The sequence below is a fragment of the Crotalus tigris genome, unplaced genomic scaffold (assembly GCF_016545835.1).
Source record: "Crotalus tigris isolate CLP2741 ecotype Arizona unplaced genomic scaffold, ASM1654583v1 scf7180000021055.717220, whole genome shotgun sequence".
Lineage (NCBI taxonomy): Eukaryota > Metazoa > Chordata > Lepidosauria > Squamata > Viperidae > Crotalus > Crotalus tigris.
This window is the reverse complement of record NW_024098332.1, coordinates 219286-246338: the sequence shown is the minus strand read 5'-3', so window position 1 is coordinate 246338 and position 27053 is coordinate 219286. Positions and strand designations below refer to the sequence as shown.

The 27053-nt window shown below is 36.5% G+C and overlaps 1 pseudogene; it reads right to left on the bottom strand.

Moving 5' to 3' along the window:
• Positions 1 to 25513, bottom strand: part of LOC120319964 — a 31645-nt pseudogene extending 6132 nt beyond the window's left edge.
• Positions 25514 to 27053: the final 1540 nt, after the last annotated feature.

The window sequence follows — 27053 nt, the reverse complement described above, 5'->3', positions numbered from 1 at the left end:
ACAAAATATACAGATAGAACTTGGCTATCTCCTGTATTAGTGTTTGGTGGTCCTTTGGTGGTCCAACCATTTCTCCATCCTTCTTCTCCTTTTCCTCCTCCTCCTCCTCTTTCTCCTTTTGTCAATAGCAGCTGTGGGAAAGATGTGCAGACATGAAAAAGCTCTCATGCATTTTCCATCTTCTTTTCCACATATACGTATCCTACCTGTGGAATCTTGTAAATGCCCAAAATATTGGGCTTTCGATGGGAGCGTTCAGAAGTCAGATCTTCAGTAACTGCCAATAGGGTGTCCTGGATACCACACTTGTAGTTGGGCACAAGGTTGTTTTTTGAAGAGAGAAATTGTATTGCAGCATGATAGGTCCATTTGGAACTTAAATAGCTGTCATAAATATTGAATCCCAGTGTAATGTTCGGTAACATCCTGGGGTTTTCATTGATTTCCTTTACAGCAAAGGCCAGAGCTACGATTTGCTGGTAATTCTCAGTCACTAGACTGCACAAAGGTTTTTATTACATGCTGTTAGCATTGGACATATTTTCAGTTCACCATTTTATTGTCTGGTTCTTAGTAATTTTCATTGCAATGTTTCTTGTCCATTAAAATATTTTAGGTATTGATTAAGAAGGAAATGTTGTTTTAATAGGCAGTACACTTGAGAATGATATTTCCTAATTTGAGGTCCTTGGTGCTCTCTGAGCTTGGCTGTTTTCTTGCAGACATTTCATTACCCAAACTAGTAACATCAGTAATGCTGGTGATGTTACCTAGTTGAGTAATGAAATGTCTGCAAGAAAACAAGCAAGCTCAGAAAGCAGCAAACACCCCTCATTTCAACTCTGAGCTACAAATATACTCCTTTATTTCCTAATGTTTGACCAGTTATCTAATCCAGTAAGAGTGGTGTGGTTAGTCCACATTTGCTTAAAAGAGGTTTTTTATTATTATCATCACTCTTCAAATTATAAGGGAAAAATGCAAATGTATAATCTTGGTAACATAAGTGAGCATCTCATAGCATACCTTATAAGCTTGACTACAGTAAAGAGATATTTTTAGGGGGGAGGGATTTTATATTTGAGTTGAATACGTCACTTTCTAGGCAAATTCTTTCATCCTTTATAATAAGAAACAATGAGAATAATTAGAATAAAAGAACAACTATTTGATAGATATGTATAAAGTGATGAAAATTTTAAATGAAAATAATTTAAGCGTCCAGTTTCTCACAATATTGTCAGGACATATTTAAAAAGGCAGGATATTTATCTATATACATGGAAGCATTTCATATTGTTGAAAATTATGTGAACCTTTTTACCTAATATGTTCCTGAAATTCAACTGTCCAGTAGATTTCATGTATGCTACATTTCAATGACAGATGTTTCCATGCAGTAGAACCATAACAAAACCTATGTCTAAATATTTTTTTGTTCACAATTCCACAACTTAAAATTATTTTAAACAAAATTAACCATTTAATTTCAAAAGTGAAGTTGTAATAATAATAAAACATTGGCATCAGTGGGGAAAATAGAGGGGGACAGATTATATATTCACTGTCTTCAGTTATTTCTTAATATAACAAAAGAAGGTAAATAAATTTAACAGTAATCCAAATAAGAAATGAACAGAGAGACAGTTTGGTGTGTTGCTTATAGAACCTGGCTTAAAACAAGGAGACCATGACTTCTAATCTACCATTAGACATGAATCAAGTAGAAGACTTTGCCTAGTCATACTCTTCCAGCTCTAGCAAGGAGGCAGTGATAAGCAACTATTGAAAATCTTGCTAAGAGAGTTTCAGGGATTTGTGCAGGCAGTCAACTGGATTCAAAATTAAAGTTCTCTTCAGAACAAATGATTGGATTTACTAATTTACTAGTTATCTTCTCACAGAAGATAACTATCCCAGGCAGTTCTTCTTTTACTGATTGGGTGGAATTACTGTGTAAGAACTGCTAGATATGTTTTGGCCCTACCAGGTATGAAATATAAGTAGGCAAGAAAAAAAATAAAGGAATACCAACATCTCTAATAAGGCAGATTCAAGTGGAAGTTGGATGAAGTCTATTTTCTTGCCATCCATGACAGACAATGAAATGATACCTCCATAGATGAAATCTCCTAACTGTGAATATCTGTGAACTCTTGGTGGAGAATGCCATACTCTACATTTAGCATCCTGAGTTTGGCTCACTGTGTGAGGAAACAGAAGAAACAGAAGTATTAATGTCAGTATTGCAAAATCAAATATGCCAATCAAAGTTATATTCCTGTGTTCTCCCATTCCCTGAATTATTATGAGAATCTCTTACAGCAGAACAATTATTCTTCTCATTTTGGAATTATAACCTTGTATTCCCTGTGTCATGACTAAATAGTAGATATCAATAATAAAAGGACAGAAACCTTATATCAATTTTAACTACAATATTTATAGAATTCTTCCTCCTCTGCTCTGTTCATAACATCCCCATTTCCCTTAGCAACTTTGTTTATCTTTGGTATATAATTAATATAGAGGAAAAGGACTATATTTGTTGCGAAATAGTATGGAGATTTCACTGTACTGCAATAGAGAACTTTTTTGTGTGATCAAGGATCGCAGGGTCCAATGTCCCCAGTGTCTTTTTAAATTATTAACCTGCCTCCCTGCTGTGCTGACAGCTCTGCCTCCTCCCCCTACTCCCTCCCTGTTTCTTTGCCTCCCTACATGATGCCTTCTTCCTCATTAACTCCCATAGTAAAATTAAATATATATTTGCTGACCTCACAAACTTTTAATGAGACCTGTCCCATTTACCAAGGAATGATTGAATGTTTAAAGGAGAGAAGAACTTTCTTGGTTAGACAGGGAGCCCAGTTCTAACTCTGTAATATTTGTGTTTTCAGATATGAATGAAGGAAAAAATTGTGTTTTAGAAGATCTAGAAAATGACAATGGTTTAAAAGAATTTGAAAATATAATTAGGGAACACACTCCTTCTAAATAAGCTATTCTATGAATCAGTGAGATGGAAATATGTGATCACGAAATCATTATGATTTTGATCTTGCACAAACCAAAATCATAGCTGCATTTAATTCTAAAGCTGTCTTTGATTTTTACCAGTGTTAATTAGTTAATAAGAAAAGGCATTACATGTAATTAATCATCTTATTACCACTGCTTAAGGACATCAGCCATTGATCCCTGCGATTGACTTCATGGTCACTGCCACAGCCACCAGAACAGCCATACTCTATACCTTGCTTTGCAACAACACTAAGTCAAACTGGTAACTCCAGCAGACATGCTACCAACATACATTCTCAGCTATCAACTGTGCTGGGTCGTTCTGAGTCATTCTAAAGAAACTGAATGGAATGGAATTGAATTGAACTGAACTGAACTTAACACAATGCAGTGCAATTCATCATATCACCTTGTATTACTGTGAAAGAGGTTATTATGATTTTTGGAGAGAATGTTTGTGTCTTGAAGGATCAGTCCTGACTCTTGAGATGAATAGAACAATTATATGGGAATGGTTTTTCAATCTGAATCCTTCAGGGCCAGGTGATATTCCCTTATAGATGATTTTTGAGAAAGCTTGGGGAATAAATAAAAGAAAAGAGGGCTGAAAGAGGGCAAATTTTGTCTCTTTGAAGACAGATAAAAATGTAATAGTTTAGACTTGATAAGGAAAGATGGAGAGACATTTAGGTTTAGTGGTTAAAGGATCAGGTTAAAAACCAGCAGACTATGAATTGTAGTCCTGTTTTATGCATGAAACCAACAAAAGTATTACATTTGAAGAGTGATTTGAAAGGCATAAGGCTAGAAACTGGGAGATGGTGAGTTCTAGTCCTCATTTAGGCACAAAAGAGCTGGCTGATCTTAGGTCATTCATTCTTTCTCAGTTTTTTCTACTCAAAGATAGAAAAAATAAAATAAAATCCAAGTAAACATGCACTTACATGTAATTTTCAATTACACAATTGAAAATACTGGATCTTCAGCACAAAGCTTTAGAAGTCAGTTCCTGGAACATTTTATTGTCAGTAATTACAATATTAATAATGTAGCGACTTTCTGCATAATATCCAATGATGTTAAAGATAACGTCTTCATCATCCATTAAGTCTGTGGACTTGAATCTCTAAAAGTGGGGGAACATCCAAAAGGAACAAGATAAGATAAGATAAGATAAGATAAGATAAGATAAGATAAGATAAGATGAGATGAGATGAGATGAGATGAGATGAGAATGTACATCCAGATAAATGCAATAGAACAATGGAAAAATTCACCCTTAGGAAGCACAGCCAGGTTTGTTGAAAAGCTGTAGTATTGAAATTGTACAGTTGTTGGGGGTCTGTGGGAAGAGGCTCTATCATTTGGCAGCAGTTATAGTGTTGTTGTTGTTATTAGTTGTGAAGTTGTCTCCGACCCATCGCAACCCCATGGACAACATTCCTCCAGGCCTTCCTATCCTCTACCATCTTCTGGATTCCTTTTAAGCTCACACCTACTGCTTCAGTGACTCCATCCAACCACCTCATTCTCTGTGGTCCCTTTCTACTATTGCTCTCATTCTTTCCCAGCATGAGGCTCTTCTCCAGTGAGTCCTTCCTTCTCATTAGATGGCCAAAGTACTTGAGTTTCAGCTTCAGGATCTGCCTTCTAAAGAGCAGTCGGGGTTGATCTCTTCTAGGACTGACTGGTTTGAACGCCTTGCAGTCCAAGGGACTCGCAGGAGTCTTCTCCAGCACCATAGTTCAAAGGCCTCAATTCTTTGGCGCTCAGCCTTTCTTTTTTTTAAATTGAAAAGTTTTATAAAAATTACAGTATACACCCCCAAACCCACCCACCCTAACCCCCCTCCCTCCCCCACTTCCCAGAGCTGAGTACAGGGTTACAAATATAATAATCAAACTCTAACTAACATTAACCAACTGTATAAATAACCACGTCCATAATGCGCTTTAACTCCCCTTTAACATAAGTATAAACAAATCAAAAATAAACATAATAATATAAACAAATCAATATTATTAAACAATACAATATCCAAATTGTTAAACAATACTAATACTAAAAATAATAATAAAACTAATAAAAATTCAACTATAATGAACTATTAATAATAATAATACTCTAAAATTTACTCATAAACTAAATGGAACTTTTTAGTCCCATATTTATTTTGAATATAATCTATCCATCTTCTCCAGACCAAAATGTCTTTCTTGTGAATGATCCTTCAAGTAAGCAGAAATTTTCGCCATTTCTGCTAAATTTGACACTCTAAGCGTCCTTTCTTCTATAGTAGGCAAGCAATCCTTCTTCCAATATTGCCCTACCAATAACCTTGCAGCTGTTATCAAGTTCAACATCAAATTAATTTCTTTAGCATCACAATCTACAATAACACCTAATAAAAATAATTGTGGGGTAAACTTTATCTTTCTCCTAAAAATCTTTTGAATGTTCCACCAAATCTTAATCCAAAAAGCTTTTATATTTCTACAAGTCCACCAAATACGAAAATAAGTAGCATCCAAGCTATCACATCTCCAACATTTGGGCTATAAATTGGGATACATACAAGGCAACTTTTTAGGATCCCGATGCCATCTATAAAACATTTTGAAAAAATTTTCTCTTAAATTTTGGGCCTGGGTAAATTTTACTTTTCTAACCCAAATTACCTCCCATATATCCAATGGAATCGGTTCTTGAATATTTTGGGCCCATTTTACCATACAATCTTTAACTAAATCCATTTCCGAATCCAATTCTATTAAAGCATTATAAATTCTCTTTATATGCACTTGATTTTGATCTTTAATCTGTTTTACCAAATTCTCATCCATTAAGGTAATACCAACCTTTTGATCTAACTTCTACCTAACCAACAATTGATTATATTGAAACCAAGACTGTACAATATTTTCTTGCTTTAACTCAACTAATGGTTTTAATTGCCAATCCTTCCCTACCAATCTAAGTAATTCCTTATAAGAAATCATATCCAAATTCACACCCATAGATACCCCCTCTATCACGTGTCCAGGAATCCCCCAGATTGGTATTTTATAATTTAACCTATAATAATACTTCTTCCAGACACGCAATAAAGCACTTCTTAAAATATGAGATTTAAAAGCCTGGTCAACTTTTTTGTTATAAATTAAGTATGCATGCCACCCATATAATAAATCCCATCCCTCAAGGTGAAGTATACTTTTATTTGTTAAATTAAGCCAATCACGAACCAGTGTTAAAACCACCGCATCATAGTATAATTTCAAATTAGGTGCCTTAAGTCCTCCTCTTTCCCGTGCATCTTGTATAATCTTAAACTTAACTCTTGGTTTTTTCCCCGCCCAAATAAATTTATTAATACCCTTCTGCCATTGATCCAAATTGGCATCTTTTTTTAAAACAGGTATCATTTGAAACAAAAAAAGAAACTTTGGTAGAACATTCATTTTAACAGCTGAAATTTTCCCCAACAAGGATAATTGTAATTTTTTCCAATTGTTTAAGTCCTTTTGTACTTTTAACCATAATATCTCATAATTATTTTTATACAATTTTACATTAAAGGCTGTAATATATACTCCCAGATATTTAACCTTTTTCACTATTTCAAAACCTGTCAATTTAACTAACATTTCCTTTTCCTTCATAATCATATTTTTAGATAATATTTTAGTCTTATTATTATTTACCTTAAAACCAGAAACTTTCCCATACTGAGTTATAATTCCCAACAAGTCTATAACTGATTGAATCGGTTGAGATAACACCAAGTCATCTGCAAAAGCTCTCAACCTATTATCATTCTTTTTTATTTTTATTCATAGTTGATTCATAATTTTTAATCAGTAAAATCTCCATTGTTAAAACAAACAACAATGGTGACAATGGACATCCCTGTCTTGTAGCTTTTTCAATTTTAAATGCCTCTGTTAATCCCCCATTAATTATGATTTGTGCCGATTGTTGTTGGTATATATCCCTAAGAGAATATAAAAATTTATCCCCAAAATTCATTTTATCAACAACTTTCAATAAAAATTGCCAATTCAACTGATCAAAAGCTTTTTCAGCATCCAAAAATATCAATGCTGCAGGGAGTTGATTGTTCTTATCCAAATACTCAATTAAATTAACAATTTGTTTTACATTATATTTCATATATCTTCCTGTTATAAGTCCAGATTGATCATTATGAATCATTTACTTCAAAACTTGCATTAATCTATTTGTCAATATTTTCAAGAAAATCTTATAATCTGTATTCAAAAGCGATATAGGTCTATAATTCTTAGGCTGGGTAAGGTCTTGATCCTCCTTTGGAATCAGCGATATAAAAGCCCTTCTCCAAGATGGAGGCACTTCTCCTCCAATCTGGATACTATTAAAAAGTTCCTTTAATGGTTCTATCATCTCTTCAAATAATATTTTATAATAAATTGCTGTTAATCCATCTGTACCAGGAGCCTTACCCACTTTTAACTGTTTCATTGCCAAAATAATTTCCTCAGAAGTAATTAAACAATTCATGTCATTTCATTGTTCATTTGAAAGTCTAGGAAAATGTGCTGCCTGTAGGTACTTATCTATATCTAAAGCTTGTATATTTTCACTAGCGTATAATTTTGTATAAAAATCTAAAAAACTCTTTTTAATCAACTTTTGTTGATATACCTCTTTATCTTTATATTCTATTTTCTCTATAATACATGATTTCTGTTTCTTCCGTAATTGATAAGCCAAAACCTACCAGGTTTATTTGCATTACAAAATGTATTATGTTTCATATACTGCAAATTAATTGCAATCTGATCAGCCATTAACATCATACTTAACCTTTAACTCCCCTTAAATTAAGTCATATAAACCAATCTCTACAACAGTTGCTATAAAATTTACTCATAAAGTAAATGAAACTTTGTAGTCCCATACTTTTTCTGAATATATTCTATCCATCTTCTCCATACAATAATATATCTTTCTTGTGTATGATCCTTTAAATAAACAGAAATTTTTGCCATTTCTGCAAAGTTAGAAACTTTAAGTATCCATTCTTTTTTTATTATTAAAAGTTTTTTGAAGTTTTACAAAGGAAAAAAAAATCCCCCTCCTCAAACCCTCCCAACCCACGCCAACCCTCCCCCAACCTTCCCAGAGCTGAATATAGGCTTAATTAAAACTTAAAAAAAAATTAAACACTGTAAACCATAAGCAATTAATTACAATAATTAAACAAATTATAAAATACTTTAAAGCCAATATATAAAAAACAAAACAAAAAGAAAAATTATATCTAAAAATACACTACTTATCTAGAATTTTCATTCAATCTCCATAATATCATACTTATATTATATAAAATCTATCCCTCTTTCTTTGTTATCGAACTCAAAAATACACATATAAACTATATAGCATAAACAATTAATTACAATAATTAAACAATTTATAAAATACTTTAAGACCAATATAATCATTAGACACATTATAAAATACTCTGAACATTTTCTAATGTCATACTTATATTATTCAAAATTTATCCATCATTCTTTATAAACACCCTCAAAAACACACATATAAACATTAAACTCTATTTAAACCCCATTCCAACTCTGATCGGGTTGCTGGAACGTGCTACATTCCACCAGCTGCTGCTTAAACTGTAAGTTTTGGGAGAATCCACCAGGAAAGTAGCAGCCCGCGCGCCTAACGGCGCGCGAATTATATAACTATATAACTAAAAATCACAAACAGTAGCAGTACATTCAGGGCAAGTGTGTCTGACACCCCCTGTATCTAAGATGTCCGGCTTAGTTCAGTGCAACACCTGCTTTGCAGCCGTCCTTCGCAGTACCCTTTTCAAACTTGGAAACTGTCCTATCTGTAAACAAATCACTAGCCTACAAGGACAGATCATTTACCTAGGGTCTGTAATCCGTGCTCTTCGGGCAGAAATTAGGTGTCCAGTTCAGCCCCTCTACTCTAGTAAGCCTCCCTGCTATCAGCCCCCTTTACCACAAAGATCCTGCAGGAAAAGGGCAGTGTGGACAACCGTGGGATCTGGCAGGGTGAGAGCTGTGAACCATAAACACAAAGCTTTCGCTGTGTCCCTGCACAACAGCTACAGTGCTCTTGCTGACCTTAATAGGGACATTAAGGAGACTGGTAAAGGTATTTGTGAAGATAACTCAAATAAGCAGGGGATTGTGGTCCGAGATGAAGAACTAGATTTTGATAGGGAGAAGTGTGAATCAGGTATTGCACATCAGTCATGCAAGAATAGAAAGGCTCCCAAAAAGAGAAGCTACCTTCTGGTAGGTGATTCAATTATAAGGGATGTAAATTTAGGAAAGGACACAGAGGCTTTGAAAGAGGTCAGGTGTCTTCCAGGTGCTACTGCCAGTAGGGACAAGAAGCGTATTTCTAAAATAATCAAGAATGGCAGCAAGAACTGTGATGTGGAGGCTATTGTACACCTTGGCACTAATGATCTGTCCCAAAAAGATGTACTCTCTGTGCAGAATGATTTCCAGAGCTTGGGGAAGGAACTTAGCAGAATAGGCTGTAGGCTTACTTTCTCAGAGGTTTTACCAGTGTATAAGGAGCAAAACGGAAAAGGCCAGCGCATAGCACAATTCAATATGTGGCTAAAGGAATGGTGTAAAGGGGAAGGCTTTGGATATATTAGTCACGATGTCAGTAGCTGGTCCAATCAAAAGATGTACAAAAGAGATGGTTTGCATCCATCAAAAAAAGGGACTGAGTTACTCGGCTATAAATTCACAGATTTTCTGGAGGGAAATTTAAACTAAACAGCGGGGACAGGGAGTTAATTGATACGGAACAACCCTGTCCCCGGCAATTTAAAAACTATAGGGCTATCAGTGCATGTAGCACAGATGTGTGTGTGGACAAGAATACCAACCTTGCTACCAATCAAAATGAAGCCTCTAATAGCGAGTGCCATATAAAGTGCACTAACCAAATAGGTGGTAAGACAATAGGGGAACTCAGGCACCACACAGGTTATGTAGAAAGGAAACACAGGGCCACCCACAAAGGACTCAAATGTTTATACACCAATGCACAAAGTATGAACAGCAAACAGGGTGAACTAGAAATTCAGGTTAATGAGGGCAGATACGATATTGTTGCCATTACGGAAACATGGTGGGATGAAACTCACACATGGAACACACAGCTAGAGGGATTTAAATTATTTAAAAGAAACAGACCAAATAAAAGAGGAGGTGGAGTTGCTCTCTATATAAGAAATAACTACATCTTCACAGAAATAGAGTACAACAATGATAAAAACTGTCTTGAATGCATTTGGGTCAATATAAAAGGGGGGGGGAAATGACATTGCCATAGGTGTATACTACAGACCACCCAACCAAACAGAGGAAATAGATGAACTTTTTGCTAGTCAGCTAACTAAGGTATGTAGGAAGCACATCACAATAGTAATGGGGGACTTTAACTACCCTGACATCAACTGGGAGACAAACTCCGCACCAAGTGGAAGATCAAACAGGTTCCTGGCAAACCTAGCAGACAACTTTGTCTCCCAAAAAGTAGAGAATGGAACTAGGGGATTAGCCATTTTGGATCTAATTCTCACTAACAGAGATGAAATGATAGACGGTGTTGGAGCCATAGGAACCCTGGGAGGAAGTGATCATGCAATATTAGAATTCAACATTATAGAAGCACAACCAATAGAACACAGTCAAACTAGAGTCTTGGACTTCAAGAGAGCTAATTTCAATAAACTTAGAGAGGGCTTGGGAAGGATTCCATGGATGAGAATCCTCAAGGGGAAAACAACTCAAGAAGCTTGGGAAATTTTGAAAAATGAGATAATAAAAGCACAGTCTAGCACAATACCAACAAAGAGGAAAAATAACAGCTCTCAAAAGAAACCAGCATGGCTGCATAAAGAACTCTCTGACAAATTGAAAGATAAAAAGGACAAGTATAGAAAGTGGAAAGAGGGGAACATAACTAAGTCAGAATATCAGCAAATAGCCCGAGCCTGCAAAGATGAAGTGAAGAAAGCCAAGGCTCAAAATGAACTAAGGCTTGCGACCAAAGTCAAAAATAACAAAAAAAGCTTCTTTCAACATGTAAAAAACAAGAAAAAAGTGAAGGAAATGATTGGTCCATTAGTGGGTGGAAGTGGCAAGAAGGTGACAAGCAACAGGGAGAAAGCAGAACTATTTAACTCATTTTTTGCATCTGTCTTTACACAAAGGGAAAAAACAGACCAACCTATCAAAAATAGTGCCACAAAAAACAAAACAGAAACACAAGTTAAGATAGGCAAGAAAATGGTTAGTGAGCACCTGTCCAGCCTAGATGAGTTCAAATCGCCAGGACCAGATGGATTACACCCCAGAGTTCTCAAGGAACTGGCAGATGTGATATCGGAGCCACTGAACTATATTTTTCAAAGATCCTGGAACACAGGGGAACTACCAGAGGACTGGAAAAGAGCTGATGTAGTTCCCATCCTCAAAAAAGGAAAAAAAATGGATCCAGGAAATTACAGACCTATCAGCCTGACCTCAATACCTGGGAAGATCCTGGAAAAGATAATCAAACAACGAATCAACGAACACCTAGAGGCAAACAAAGTCATTACTAAAAGCCAACATGGGTTTGTCAAAAATAGATCATGCCAGACAAATCTTATTGCATTCTTTGACCAAGTGACAAAATTAGTGGATCAGAGGAATGCTGTGGACATAATTTACTTGGACTTCAGTAAGGCATTTGATAAAGTAGATCACAACCTACTACTTGACAAGATAGAAAAATGTGGGGTAGACAGAACCACCACCAGATGGATCCGTAGCTGGCTGACCGGCCGTACTCAGCGAGTGGTCCTCAATGGAACTGCATCTATATGGAGGGAAGTGTGTAGTGGGGTGCCCCAGGGCTCTGTTCTGGGCCCAGTACTCTTCAACATCTTCATCAACGATTTGGATGAAGGGATAGATGGGGAACTCATCAAATTTGCAGATGACACCAAGCTGGCAGGAATAGCCAACACTCCAGAAGACAGGCTTCAGATACAGAAGGATCTGGACAGACTTGAACACTGGGCACTAACTAACAAAATGAAATTCAATGGTGAAAAAAGCAAGGTTCTACATTTAGGCAAGAAAAACCAAATGCACAAGTACAGCATAGGTGGCACCATGCTCAATAGTAGTAACTGTGAGAGGGACCTCGGAGTCCTAGTAGACAATCACTTAAATATGAGCCAGCAGTGTGCTGCAGCTGCCAAAAAGGCCAACACAGTGCTAGGCTGCATTAACAGAGGGATAGAATCAAGATCACGTGAAGTATTAATACCACTCTTCAATGCCTTGGTAAGGCCACACTTGGAATACTGCATCCAGTTTTGGTCACCACGATGTAAAAAAGATGTTGAGACTCTAGAAAGAGTACAGAGAAGAGCAACAAAGATGATTAGGGGACTGGAGGCTAAAACATATAAGGAACGGTTGCTAGAATTGGGTATGTCTAGTTTAACGAAGAGAAGGACAAGGGGGGACATGATAGCAGTATTCCAATATCTCAGGGGCTGCCATAAAGAAGAGGGAATTAAGCTATTTTCCAAAGCACCTGAAGGCAGGACAAGAAGCAACGGGTGGAAACTAATCAAGGAGAGAAGCAACCTAGAACTAAGGAGAAACTTCCTGACAGTGAGAACAATTAATCAGTGGAACAGCTTGCCTCCAGAAGCAGTAAATGCTCCAACACTGGAAGTTTTTAAGAAGAGACTGGACAGCCATTTGTCCGAAATGGTGTAGGGTTTCCTGCCCGAGCAGGGGGTTGGACTAGATGACCTCCAAGGTCCCTTCCAACTTTACTACTATTATTATTATTATTATTTTTTAGACATTACTTATAACATTAAAATTCCCTTATACATATTAAAACATCCATTCTTCTAAAGTAGGCAATGAATCTTTCTTCCAATATGAGCCTACTAGTAACCTTGCTGCAGTTAATAAATTCAACATTAAAGTAGTTTCTTTGTCATTTAAATCCACAAAAATACCCAATAGTAGTACGAGAGAGCCTATGTCCATTATTCATATGAATCAAAACCCCTCTCCTATAAGCTTTACTGGCATCCCAAACCATTGCCATCGAAGTACCTTTATGCATATTCAAAACAAAAAATTCCTTCAAATATTGAAGGATATCCTTCAAGTATCATCTGCAAAATATCCTTTTCCTTCATAGACATATTTTTCGATAATATTTTAGTCTTATTATTATTCACCTTAAAACCAGAAACTTTCCCATACTGAGTTATAATTTCAACCAAATCCCTTACCAACTCTGTCGGTTGATATAATGTCACAACCATATCATCAGCAAAAGCTCTCAACCTGTAGTCATCCTTATTTACTTTTATTCCCTTTATTCTAGATGATTCTCGAAGTTTAATAAGTAAAATCTCCACTGCTAAAACAAATAACAATGGGGATAAAGGATATCCCTGTCTAGTACCCTTTTCAATATTAAATGCTTCTGTTAATCCCCTATTAATTATAATTTGTGCCGATTGTTGTTGATATATAGTCTTAACAGCATACAAAAATTTATCCCCAAAATTCATTTTTTCTACAACTCTCAACAAAAATTGCCAATCTAATTGATCAAAAGCTTTTTCAGCATCCAAAAATATCAAAGCTGCAGGGATTTGATTATTCTTGTCCAAATATTCAATTAAATTAACAATATGTCTTACATTATCTTTCATATATCTTCCAGTTATAAATCCAGATTGATCACTATGGATCAATTGCTTCAAAACTTGCATTAATCTATTTGCCAATATCTTACAGAAAATCTTATAATCTGTATTCAAAAGAGATATGGGTCTATAATTTTTAGGTTGAGTCAAATCTTGATCCTTCTTTGGAATCAACAATATAAAAGCCCTTCTCCAAGACGGGGGTACCTCTGCTCCCAACAAAATAATGTTAAAAAGGTCCTTCATATAAGACATTTTTTGTGGATCAAGGTGCCATCTATAAAACATTTTATAAAAATTCTCCCTTAAGTTCTGTGCTTGAGTAAATTTGACATTTCTCACCCAAATAGTTTCCCAGGTGTCCAATGAAACTGGCTCACCAAAATTCTGCGCCCATCTAATCATACAATCTTTAATTAGTTCCGTTTCTGAGTCCAATTCAACTAAAACCCCATAAATTCTCTTAATGTGGGTTTGTCTTTGATCCTTCAGTTGCTTAATAAGGTTTTCATCTTCTCTAAGAAAACCCACCTTACAATCCATCTTCCATCTATCTAATAATTGCCTATATTGGAACCAAGAATAAGTAAAATTTTCTTGTGCTAACTCTTCCCGTGATTTTAATTGCCAGTTTTGTCCATCCCATTTAAGTAACTGTCTATAAGACACCATATCCATTTTAACCCCTCTTTTTATTCCTTCTATCGCATGCCAAGGTATAGCCCATAATGGTACTTTAAAATCACTTTTATAATATTTTCTCCAAATCCTAAGTAAAGAAATTCTTAAAATATGAGATTTAAAAGCCCAATCTATTTTTTTATTAAATATTAAATAGGCATGCCACCCATAAAGTAAATCCCATCCCTCTAAGTAAAGTATCTCAGAATTTGTCAAATTTACCCAATCACTAATTAATGTTAAAACCACCGCATCATAATATAATTTCAAATTTGGTACCTTAAGTCCACCCCTCTCACGGAAGTCTTGCATAATTTTAAACTTAACCCTTGGTTTTTTCCCTGCCCAAATAAATTTGTTGAGACCCTTCTGCCACTCATTTAAATTAATCTCATTTTTCAAAATTGGTAACATTTGAAACAAAAAAAGAAACTTGGGTAGAATATTCATTTTTATCACTGCAATTCTTCCCATGAGGGATAATTGCAACTTTTCCCAATTCTTCAAGTCCTTCTGTACCCTGACCCACAACCTTTCATAATTATTTTTAAATAATTTTGCATTAGAAACAGACAGCATCACCCCCAAATATTTTACCTTATTAACAATCTCAAAACCCGTCAAGTTGACCAAAATCTGCTTCTCCTGACTCGACATATTTTTAGGTAAAATTTTAGTCTTATTTACGTTAATCTTAAAACCCGAGACCAAACCATAATGATGAATCAACTGTAATAAGTTTACTACAGAATAATCAGGTTGCGACAAAGTAACAACCAAGTCATCCGCAAAAGCTCTCAACTTATATTCTTTTTTATTAACATATATTCCTTTAATTTCCTGAGACTCTCGAATTTTGATCAATAATATTTCCAATGTTAAAACAAACAACAATGGCGATAAAGGACACCCCTGTCTAGTACCTTTCTCTATTGTAAAAACCTCCGACAAACCTCCATTAACAATAAGTTGTGCCGTTTGTTTTTGATATATTACCGTAAGGGCTTGTAATATCTTTTCACCAAAATTCATTTCTTCCATTACTCTTAACATAAAATGCCAATTCAATTGATCAAATGCTTTTTCAGCATCTAAAAATATGAGCCCTGCAGGAACTTGGTTGTTCTTGTCTAAATATTCTAGTAAATTAATAATTTGTCTGACATTATTTTTCATATACCTTCCTGTTATAAATCCTGATTGATCTTTATGCACAAGATGATGCACCACCCTCATAAGCCTATTTACCAAAATTTTTACAAATATCTTATAATCCACATTTAAAAGAGATATAGGCCTGTAATTTTTTGGTAGGGTAAGATCTTGATCCTCCTTTGGAATCAATGATATAAAAGCACTACGCCATGAAGGAGGAATCTCTAAACCCTGTAAAATACCATTAAAAAGATCATGTAATGGTTGGATCATCTCCTCTATTAGAACTTTGTAATAAACAGCTGTTAACCCATCCGTACCCGGTGCTTTCCCTAATTTCAATTGTTGAATTGCTGAGGTAATTTCCTCCTTAGTAATTAAACCATTAATTTCATATTTCTGATCCTCAGTCAGTTTAGGAAAACTTGCCTCAGCTAAATATTTATTTATATCTAGCATTTGTATATTAGTAGATTTATATAGGTTTTGATAATAATCCAAAAAAGATTTTTTAATCAATTCCTTCTGAGAAACTAATTTACCCTTATAGTTTATTTTCTCTATTATTCTTTGTCTCTGTTTCTTTCTTAATTGATAAGCCAACCATCTCCCAGGCTTATTGGCATTACAAAATGTATTTTGTTTCATAAATAATAAGTTGGTTGCAGCTTGATCTGCTATCAACATATTAAATTGTGACCTTAATAACTTTACAGATTCTTTAATACTCTCATCAGAAGGATTTAAAATCAAAGCCCTTTCTTTTAATTTAATTTCATCTTCAAGTTCTCTACGTTTCTGAATCTGATTTCGCTTATAAAAATTATTCATTTTTATCAAAACACCGCGCATAAATGCTTTACCTGCATCCCATACCATTGACATTGAAGTCCCCTTATACATATTCAAAGCAAAATAGTCCTTTAAACACTCCTTTAGTTTTTGAACATTCTTTTCTTGTCTAAACAAATTTTCATTAACTCTCCAAGATCTTCTTTCCTCTTTCTCTTGAATCAGCTCCATCCAAACTGGACTATGATCCGTCAGTGATCTAGGAAAAATCTTTACATTCTTTACTTTATTATACAAGTCCGTGGTAATCAAGAAAAAGTCAATTCTTGAAAAAGATTGGTGTCTATCAGAAAAAAAAGTAAAGTCTCTCTCCTCTTGATTACGTTCCCGCCAATAATCCCTTAATTCCCAGTCTTCTTTCATGTCAAAAAAGGCTTTAGGTAGCCTTGCTTGTTTAAGAAAAGGAGAGGAACCTTTCTTATCCCTTAGTGTATCTAAGACACCATTCCAATCACCCATTAATACCACTGATCTATAATCAAGCAAAGTTATTTTTTGATGTAACTGTTTATAAAATTGTTCCTGTTGTTGATTTGGAGCGTAAAGTCCAACTATAAGTACTTTCTTACCATATATACCAAGTTCAATCATCACATATCTCCCCTGGGGATCTGATTCTACCAGACAAGCTGGTAGGTTTTGTTTAACATATATAACAACTCCCCCTTTCTTCCCAGGAGCAGGAGATATAAAATGAGATCCCAAACGAGCATTAACTAAATATTTCTGGTCTTTAAGTAAAATATGAGTTTCCTGTAGACAAATAACATCATTGGTATGTTGCTTCAAATAATAAAAGATTTTTTTCCGTTTCTGAGGAGAATTCAATCCATTAACATTCCAGGTCAAAAACTTTGCCATCTCCCTTGGCACGCAGCCTGGAGAAGACACCATCAAAATCTGACAGAGCTGCGTGTGTTGCATAACTCTTGGGTCTTGCTCCTCCCACCGGCGGTGAAGCACTTCCAGGAGAACTCTCTTTAGACTCTTTTTTACGTTGCTCCTTCTCTTTACGCTTATAGGCTGCACGAGTCATCCTCTGCTCTTTAACCTCCGTCTGGCGTTGCTTTGCCGCTTCTATCATCCCTGCGGAAACCAAATCTAATGCCTCAGATTGCTGCTCAGCTTCCTTACCACTCAAAGATTTCCGACCAGATGAAGTTGAGCCTGCACCCAGGACCGAAGTATAAAAATCTCTAGCTTTATCAACTGTGTTCAATCTGTAGCGTGTCCCAGCATGGCTCAAAACAATACCCATCGGAATTTCCCATCTAAATGGCATCGATCTAGCTTTAAGCTCATTGGTTAAAAAAGCAAAGTCTTTTCTACTTCTTAAAATTTTGGATGGGATTTCCTTTAGAATGATGACATCTTGGGCGGCAATCTGAAATCTTTTGTTGTAAAAGGCTTGTATAATCTCATTCCGCAGGGACTTCTTTGTAAAGTAAATCACCACATCTCTAGGCAAATTCTTCTGCTTAGCAATCCAGGAGTTGAGTCTATAAATTTTTTCCACTTCTCTCTGTAATTCTCCTTTATCCATATCCAAGGCCAGCGCCAGATCAGTAAGGACCACCTCCACCAAATCTTGATTGATATCTTCCTTGAGGCCTCTAATCCTCAGGGCATACTCCATCTGTCTATACTGAAACATCAAAATATCTTCTTGTGAGGAGTCCACCTTCCTTTCCACGTCTTGAATTTTGTCATCCAAAGAGTCAACTTTGTCTTCCACTTCCTCAAGCCTTGCGTCGAGCTTAACCACCACAGTAGCCAAACCTGAAACAGCTGCCAATATATCTTGTCGTAGTTCATTATTATTTTCTTGCAATTTAGACTTTATCCCCGTTATCTCTTCTTTGAGATCAGATTTAATTTCTGATTTAATCTGTGAAACAAATTGATTCATTTCCTCTCTCATTTGAACTACAATCTCTCCCATTATGCCTCTAACCTCTTGTACTGAAAGTCCAGGTAGAGGAGGGGAGGGTGGTGGCTGAGCCGGTGGTACATGTTTAGATTGTTGTTGTGGCTGTGCAGTGGAAGTTATAGGAGAAGAAATAACCTTAGGTGCTGAGGAAGGCTGCTGCCTCTTTGAAGCCATTTTAAAAAGCACAATTGTCACTTCCCTTTCCCCTCCAGCCAAAAAGGGAGGAGGAAAGAAAAAAAAAATTTTTTAAAAAGAGACAAACTATAGTCATTAAAAGTCCAGAGTAAATCCAAAGAATAAGTAGTAAAAGAGCAAACAGTTCAAAAGAAAAAATTCTAAACCAAAAGCAAAAGCAGAAGCAAAAAACAGTCCTTAGAAAGGGAAAGTAAAACAAAAGAGAAAGGAAAAAAAACTCCGACAGTTTCAAAACGCCATCTTAAATCCTTTCACTAGTATAACAAAAAAAAGGAGGAAAAATAGTAAAAATCAAAAGATAAAAAAATAAACACCTAAAATATAACAAAAAATCCTTTAAACTGCTCCGTCCGTTTAAAAATTACTCACCAAAATGCTGTAAACACGGAGATAGAAGCGGCGGTTTCTTTTGCTTCCTAGGAAGCAAAAACAGCTGGGAGGCGGAGATCAGCAAGAGCTCCGAGGGAACACTCCTTTCACCCCCTCTAGAAATAAATCCAGAGGGGGTTCAGGGGTTCTACCTCTACTCTTGCGTTCTCTGTCCCTTCCCTTTGCCCGGGAAGGGATTTCCGAGCTGCGGGCCAGCTGATGCGCGCTGCGCTCCGCGGCTCTGACACTTCCCCAGCTGGACGGCTAAAAGCTAGCCGCCATCGCCGTCGCCTCCCACCTTTTTTTTTTTTTTTTTTTTTTGGGGGAGGGCTGGGGGATGGGTTTTTTTTTTTATTTAATATATGTATTGTTTAGTTTTATTTTTCTGTATATGTTGCTTCTTGTTTTGTATTATTTTTCCTTTTTTGTAAAATTTATAAAACTTTCAATAAAAAAAAAAAAAAAAAGGTCCTTCGATGGTTCTATCATTTCTTCAAATAACATTTTATAATAAATTGCTGTTAATCCATCTGTACCCGGAGCCTTACCAACCTTTAATTGCTTAATTGCCAAATGATCTCCTCAGAAGTAATTAAGCAATTCATCTCATCTCCTTGATCATTTGAAAGTCTAGGAAAGTGTGCTACCTGTAAATACTTTTCTATATCTAAAACTTGTATACTTTCACTAGGATATAAATTTGAATAAAAATCCAAAAAATTCCTTTTGATTAAATTTTGTTGGTATACTTCTTTACCTTTATAATCTATTTTCTCTACTTCTGTTTCTTTCGTAATTGGTAAGCCAACCACCTACCAGGTTTATTTGCATTACAAAATGTATTATGTTTCATATACCGCAAATCAATTGCAATCTGATCAGCCATTAACATATTAAATTTCTCCCTAAGCATAGTTATAGAAACCTTTAAACTATTGTCCAATAGATTTAAAATAAGAGCCTTTTCCTTGAGTTTAATTTCTTCTTCCAACTCTTCACGTTTCTGCTTCTCTTTGTGCCTATATGCATTATTCATATGAATCAAAATCCCTCTCATATATGCTTTACTAGCATCCCAAACCATTGGCATCGAAGTACCTTTATGCATATTCAAAAGAAAAAATTCCTTCAAATATTCTCTACATTTCTGTGAATTCCCCTCATATCTAAATAAATTTTCATTCAGTCTCCAAGTCTTTCTATTCCCATCTTCAGTAGATAACTCCAACCATACGGGACTATGATCTGATAATATTCTAGGGAATATTTTAGCATTCTTCATCCTAGAAAAGAAATCATTAGTAATTTAAAAAAGTCAATTCTAGAATAAGATTGATGCCTGTCTGAAAAAAAGTGAAGTCTCTTTCTGCATTATGCCGTTCTCGCCAAATGTCTCTAAGTTCCAAATCATTCTTCAAATCAAAAAAGGCTTTGGGTAATTTAGCATGATTAGAGGATTTAAAAGAGCCCTTCTTGTCTTTCTTGAGTCTAAAACTCCATTCCAATCTCCCATTATAATAACAGATTTATAATCCAATTGAGTTAATTTCTGATGTATCAACTTGTAAAACTGTTTTTGTTGTTGATTAGGGGCATATAATCCAATGATAAGACATCTCTTACCATCTAATAATAAATCAATATTAACATATCTTCCTTGTGGATCAGAATCAATTAATTTTGGCAATAAATCTTTCCTCACATAAATCACTACTCCTCCTTTTTTCTGTGGAGCAGAGACTGTAAAATGTAATCCCAGCTGGGAATTGATCAAATACTTTTGGTCCTTTAAAGCAATATGAGTCTCTTGCAAACATACAACATCATTCTTATGTTGTTTCAAATAATGAAATACTTTCTTCCTTTTCTGTGGTGAATTCAAACCATTAACATTCCATGTCAGGAACTTTGCCATCTTTAGTGGCCTGAAGCCTCCAGATCACTACTTGTAAATCTGCAGTTGAAGATCTCTTCGGTCTTGTCCCTCCCACTGGCTCTGAGGTAGTTAAATGTATTGTAGATCCAACATCCACTTTTTGCTGTTCTCTTTCTTTACGCCTATAAGCTGCACAGGTCATTCTCTGTTCCTTTGGATCATCTTTTATCTCCAAACACTGTTGTATAGATTCAACCTGCAGTTCTCCTCCTACTAATGACATTGCTGCTTCAGCCAGCTGTTCTTCAAACTTCCCTTCCATTTAGATCGTGGAGATGGTGGTGCACCTGCCTTCAGGACAGAAACATAAAAAATATCTTGCTTTTAAAATTGTGTTAAGTCTATAACGTGCCCCAACATAGTTCACCACTATTCCAACAGGTACATCCTATCTGAACTGAATCTGACATTTTTTGAGCTCCTCAGCCAAAAAGGCAAAGTCCTTTCTTTTTCTAAGAATTTTTGGTGGTATTTCTTTTAAAATTATAACTTCTTGAGCTGCAATCTGAAATCTCTGCTTGTAAAAAGCCTGTATGATTTCATTACGAAGTGATCTTTTGGAAAAGTAAATAACCATATCTCTTGGTAAGTTTCTCTGCCTCGCAATCCATGAATTAACCCTAACAATTTTTTCTATCTCTTTCAACATTTCTTCAGGTTCACATCCCAACATGGAGGCTAATTCTGCTGCAATTTCTTCTTTCAGATTCTTTTGCAAGTTCTCCTTCAACCCTCTTATTCGCAAAGCATATTCCATATCTCTGTATTGTGACATAATAATTTCATTCTGTGCTGTATCAACATTATTTTCAACTTTTCCAACTCTGTCCTCTAATCTTTCAATATTTTCCACCACATCATCCACACGCTCATCCAGTTGTTCTACATGAGCTGCTACCCCTGAAGAGTCAGCACTATATCTTCTCTCATCTCCCTATCTTTCTCCTCAAAAAGCTCTGCCGTTTCTTGTCTAATCTGTCATGCTGTTTTATCCAAAGCATCCTGTAAAATCTTTGAGAGTGAATGCCGGCGGTGGGGGAGAAGGTGGAGAAGATTTGGGCTTAGATTGCTGTAGAGTCTGAATTACCGGAGAGGAAATTGAGCCTTTAGGAAGAGATGAAATTCCAGGACGTTTTGAAGCCATTTTCTAACTTTTTAAAAACCACTTCTTATAAAAGAATAAAAGGAGGAGATAGTAAAACAAACAAATCCCCTCCCAAATGCAAAGTCCGTTACATTGTTTAAACTTTGTTGCCAAGTAAAAGTAAAAGTAAAAGTTTTTCTTAACAATGTCCTTTCAAACAAAGAAATGGCATTCCTCCGCCATTTTTTTCTTCCTCCTTTTGTTAAAGTAATAGGTGGAGAAGATACTTTAATTATTTGCTGAGTTAAAGTCCCAAATTTACACAATTCTGATCCTCCTGATCAGCTCCCTCTGCTTTTAGTTTTACTCACAGATTTCTTTAAACAGCAGATGTGGAAGCAGCGTCTAGCTTTGTTCCAAAGAACAAAGACGTCTTGGGATGTGGAGAAAATCCAGACTCCGAGGGAGTTCTCCCCCTTCGTCCTCCCCCCCCAAAAAAAGAATTTATAGAGGGCTAGGGGAACTCAACCTCTATCTGAAAAAGCTCACCTTTTCCCCTTCTCCCGGGAAGAAAGGCTCCAAACCACAAAACAGCTGATGATCGCCATCTCTGCCGGCTTTAATGCATTCCCATGATGGACAGCTAGAAGAAAGCCACCATTCCAGGTTCCTATGGAGAAAAGATCTTTACAGCATCGGACTTTCCTTTCACCACCAGATGCATCCACAGCTGAGCGTAGTTTTGGCTTTGGCCCAGTCGCTTCACTCTTTTGGGTGCTACTAGTAAAAGCCCTCTGCTCTTCCCCAGTAGCATATTGGACACCTTCTGACCTGAGGGGCTCATCTTCCAGCATCATATCTTTTTGACTTTTGGTACTGTCTATGGGGTTTTCATGGCAAAGATACTAGAGTGGTTTGCAATTTCCTTCTCCAGTGGATTGCATTTTGTCAGAACTCTCTGCTATGATGTGTCTGTCTTGGGTGGCCCTGCACGGCATAGCTCATAGCTTCATTGAGCTATGCAAGACCCTTCACCACGACAAGGCAGTAATCTATGAAGGAGAGTAGTGTAGTAGCATTCCTATATTGGGTTATTTTTTTATTAAAAAAACTTATATATTCTTAACTGCTCATTCTTATATTCAGGTTGAAACTATTGGACCAATCATATGAATTGCAGAGATAAAGAAATAAAGAGAAACTTGAATTAAACACAGGAGGGAAACAAGAATTGATGTAGCAAAGCAAGTAACATGTGGATATGACTTGTCAGTAGTTCTTCTCACACAACTGACTCCTTGACCAATTATATATTATAAGATGTATTTTAAAAAAGCTCCATTCAGAACAAATTGCAGTAGTCCATTCCTGAGGTGTCTATGGCAGAAATGACTACTAAAAGTTCCCAAGCTCTAGAAATGTGCACAACTGGTGCATCAGATATATCTATTCAAAACTTGTTGTCAACAGCTGCAACTTGCACTTTAAGAGGAAATCTTACAATGCCTGTTTCAATACAATCCAGAACCATGTGTATAAACCTGGTCATATTTTGTCCTTTCATCAAAGAGAAAAGTTGAGAAGATATACTTTTAATTATTCTGGCATGCATTGGATACCCCATAGTTGGATTATTAAACAAGCTCTTCTTAGCTCAGCCCCTGAAGTCCAACAACATATTACAATCATCCAGAATTTGGTAGCTTATAGAATATCTATAAGCTACCAAATATCTAGTTTGCCTATGTTAAACCATTGTTGTAACAGCTGCATTGGCTGCCAGCTTATTTCCTTACATAATTAAAGGAAAGGTTATCAATTCTAATGCCCTAAACAGAATAGGAAAATGTTAGTTGCAAAACATTTTGGGAATATCTGCTCATTCGAACAAATTGGATAAAGTGGGCATGCTCCATGACCAATTACTTAAATATTGCCATTTTCCATAGCCGGCCCTGTCCTGTAAAACCTTCCACATGTTATCTATCAGGCTACATGCTCTTAACATTGTGCAAATCCTTGAAGATATGCTTTCTTGGCAGGTATCAGGGGTGGAGGTTAATTGAAATGATGAATTGGAGTCATGAAACTGATAGATCTTTTAAGTTGTACTATTTGTACTTTTTAATATTATTGTTATCTAGCGAAAGATATTAAACCCCAATACACATGTCAACTGTATTCACTTGCATTCATCTATGATCTGCACACACACACACCCCAAACACAAAAATAAATTTTATTGTTGATATTGCCCTTGTAAAGAAATATTGACAGCAAATTGAAGAGACCCTAAATGGAAAGAGGAGAAAACTAAAACAGGAACCTGTGGCCCAATAAACCAGATTACTTTTATCTGCTGACCATATCACAACTACAGATATGCTGACCATATCTCAACTACAGATATGCTGACCATATCTCAACTAGTCATGCTGACTAGCGGGAAGCAGTAAGTAATAATAATGTCAAAGGAAGGTATTTGTTTTCCAATATAAAAGCTGTAATTTTCACTGTATCTTCATTTTTCTATGGCCATATCTTTCATATGTGGTGGGACAAAAGAATATGAACTCTGGCTCTGCTTTTTCCCAGGGATGCTCAGCTTTTGGGGGCATGTAGTATATAGTATACTGTATAAACTATAATATATTATGTTCCATTTTCAAAAGGATTTGATTGATTTAGATGTCAGATTATAATCTCTATATGTGTGTGTCAGAAAATGAGCAGAGTGGACATATAAAAGTAGGAAGGAAGTAAACAAGTAAACGTTAGTAATTAAATAAGTATACAAATAAGTAAGTAAGTATACAAGGAAGGAAGGAAGGAAGGAAGGAAGGAAGGAAGGAAGGAAGGAAGGAAAGAAAGAAAGAAAGAAAGAAAGAAAGAAAGAAAGAAAGAAAGAAAGAAAGAAAGAAAGAAAGAAAAAAATATATAAATCATGAATATACAAGGCTATGTCACTTGAATATCTTCTGGTTATTTGATGATGCAAAACTGACATCTTCACGTTTTAATTAAGTGCTCTTTTTTGTTCAGTTCAGGTCTCAATAGAATAATGTAGCACTTGGGAGCAAAGATACAACCCAGCAATCCAGAACTGGAGGTTAAGATAGAGAAGATCTCCACAGTGACCATATATTTTCCCTTTGTGCTCAAGTAAGTTGGAACAAAAGTCAGCCACACAGTGCAAAACACCAGCATGCTGAAAGTGATGAATTTGGCTTCATTAAAAGTGTCTGGCAACCTCCGAGCAAAGAAAGCTACAGCGAAGCTGGAAATGGCCAGCAAGCCCAGGTAGCCCAAAACAAGATAAAACATGATGGGTGATGACTCATTACACTGAAGAACAACTTCTTTACTCATCAAAAGCATATCACTATCTGAGAAGAGGGGAGATGTTGCAAGCCACATAACACATATTCCTACTTGAGGAAAAGTACAAGAACAAACAATGAAGATGGCCAGTTTTCTCCCTGTCCACTTCTTCATCTTGGATCCTGGATGCTTGGATCTGTGTCCCACCAGCCTTCAGATGGCTAAGTACAGCTCCCACCCCATAAGGAGATGCATCGCATGTGATGCAAACAGGCAGTTGCTCATTGAAATGTGCTAAAATAGCGTTAGAAGTGAGCAAGGCCTTAACCTCATTGAAGCTCTTGTCATGGACTTTAGTCCACTGCAAAGGAGCCTGCTTGTCTAAGAGCCTGTGTAATGGCTCTGCCACTGCAGCTTTATGTGGGAGAAATGCATGGTAAAAATTTAATAGCCCCAAGAAGGCTTGCAGTTCACTCTTAGACTTAGGGCTTGGGGCCTACTGGATAGCTTGCAATTTAGTTTCAGCAGGGTGAATGCCTTGAGCATCTATCCTGGATCCAGTAGAAGTGACTCCTATCTTACATTTATCATTCTTTAATTTAAGGCCTGCTTTTCGAAAACAAAGCAAGACAGCCCTTAATCTTTCTGCTAAATTTTGAGATGACTCCCCAGCAATGAGGATGTCATCGAAGTAGGGATAGACCCCAGGAATACCTTGATGTGTGCTCTCCATGACACTTTGGAATATGCGAGGGGCTACATTTACTCCAAATTGTAGTCTCTTGACCTTGAAGGCCCCCCTGTGAGTTACAATAGTCTGGGCCTCTGCAGCTGCCTCATCAACAAGTAGCTGTTGATAGGCCTGTGCCAGGTCAAGCTTCCCAAAAATGCGCCCTCCCTTGAGGGAGGCCAGAATGTGACTTACCACAGGCACTGGATAAGCGTGCTGTTGCAGCGCCTTATTCAGTGTGCATTTATAGTCTGCACATATATGTATGTCCCCATTAGCCTTTAGAGGCATTACTATGGGGGTTTCCCATGGACTTGAATCCACAGGTTCTAGAATGCCCTGCTGGAGCAATTTGTCCAGCTCAGCATCAATCTTACTTTTGAGGGCAAAAGGTACCCTCCTAGGCTTAACCCTGATGGGCATGATGGTTGGGTCTAATTGTAGCAAAATGGGAGGTCCCTTGTAGGATCCTAGCTCTGAACTAAACACATCTGCAAACTCCTTGCAAACCTCTGCAAGGCCCAGCGTTTGCAAGCTGTGCAGCCCCATTACCTGGATTCCCAGAGCCTCGAACCAATCGAGTCCAATAAGACTCATACGTTCACCTCCAACAACTACCACATCTAGGGATCCTTCAAAATCCTTATACTGTACCCTAAGGATGGCCTCCCCCTTAACACACACCATAAAATTTTGAAAATCAGTGAGTATTAGATTTGATGGCCTGAGGTTAACTCGAAGGCCACTACTGCTGCAAATCCTTTTAAAGGTATTAATTGAAATAATGGAAAGAGCGGACCCTGTGTCCAACTCCATCAGTAAAGGAATCCCTTGCAACCTTACATTAATGGAAAGTTTCTTTTTAAGGGGCTTGCGTGTCTCTGTTCTTAGAATGCTCCTGTGCGATGTGCAGAAACCCACCCTATGTTGGCTGGGGACCCTGGTACCTTTCTGAAGCAATTCTTCCCGAGGTTGAACCTTCTG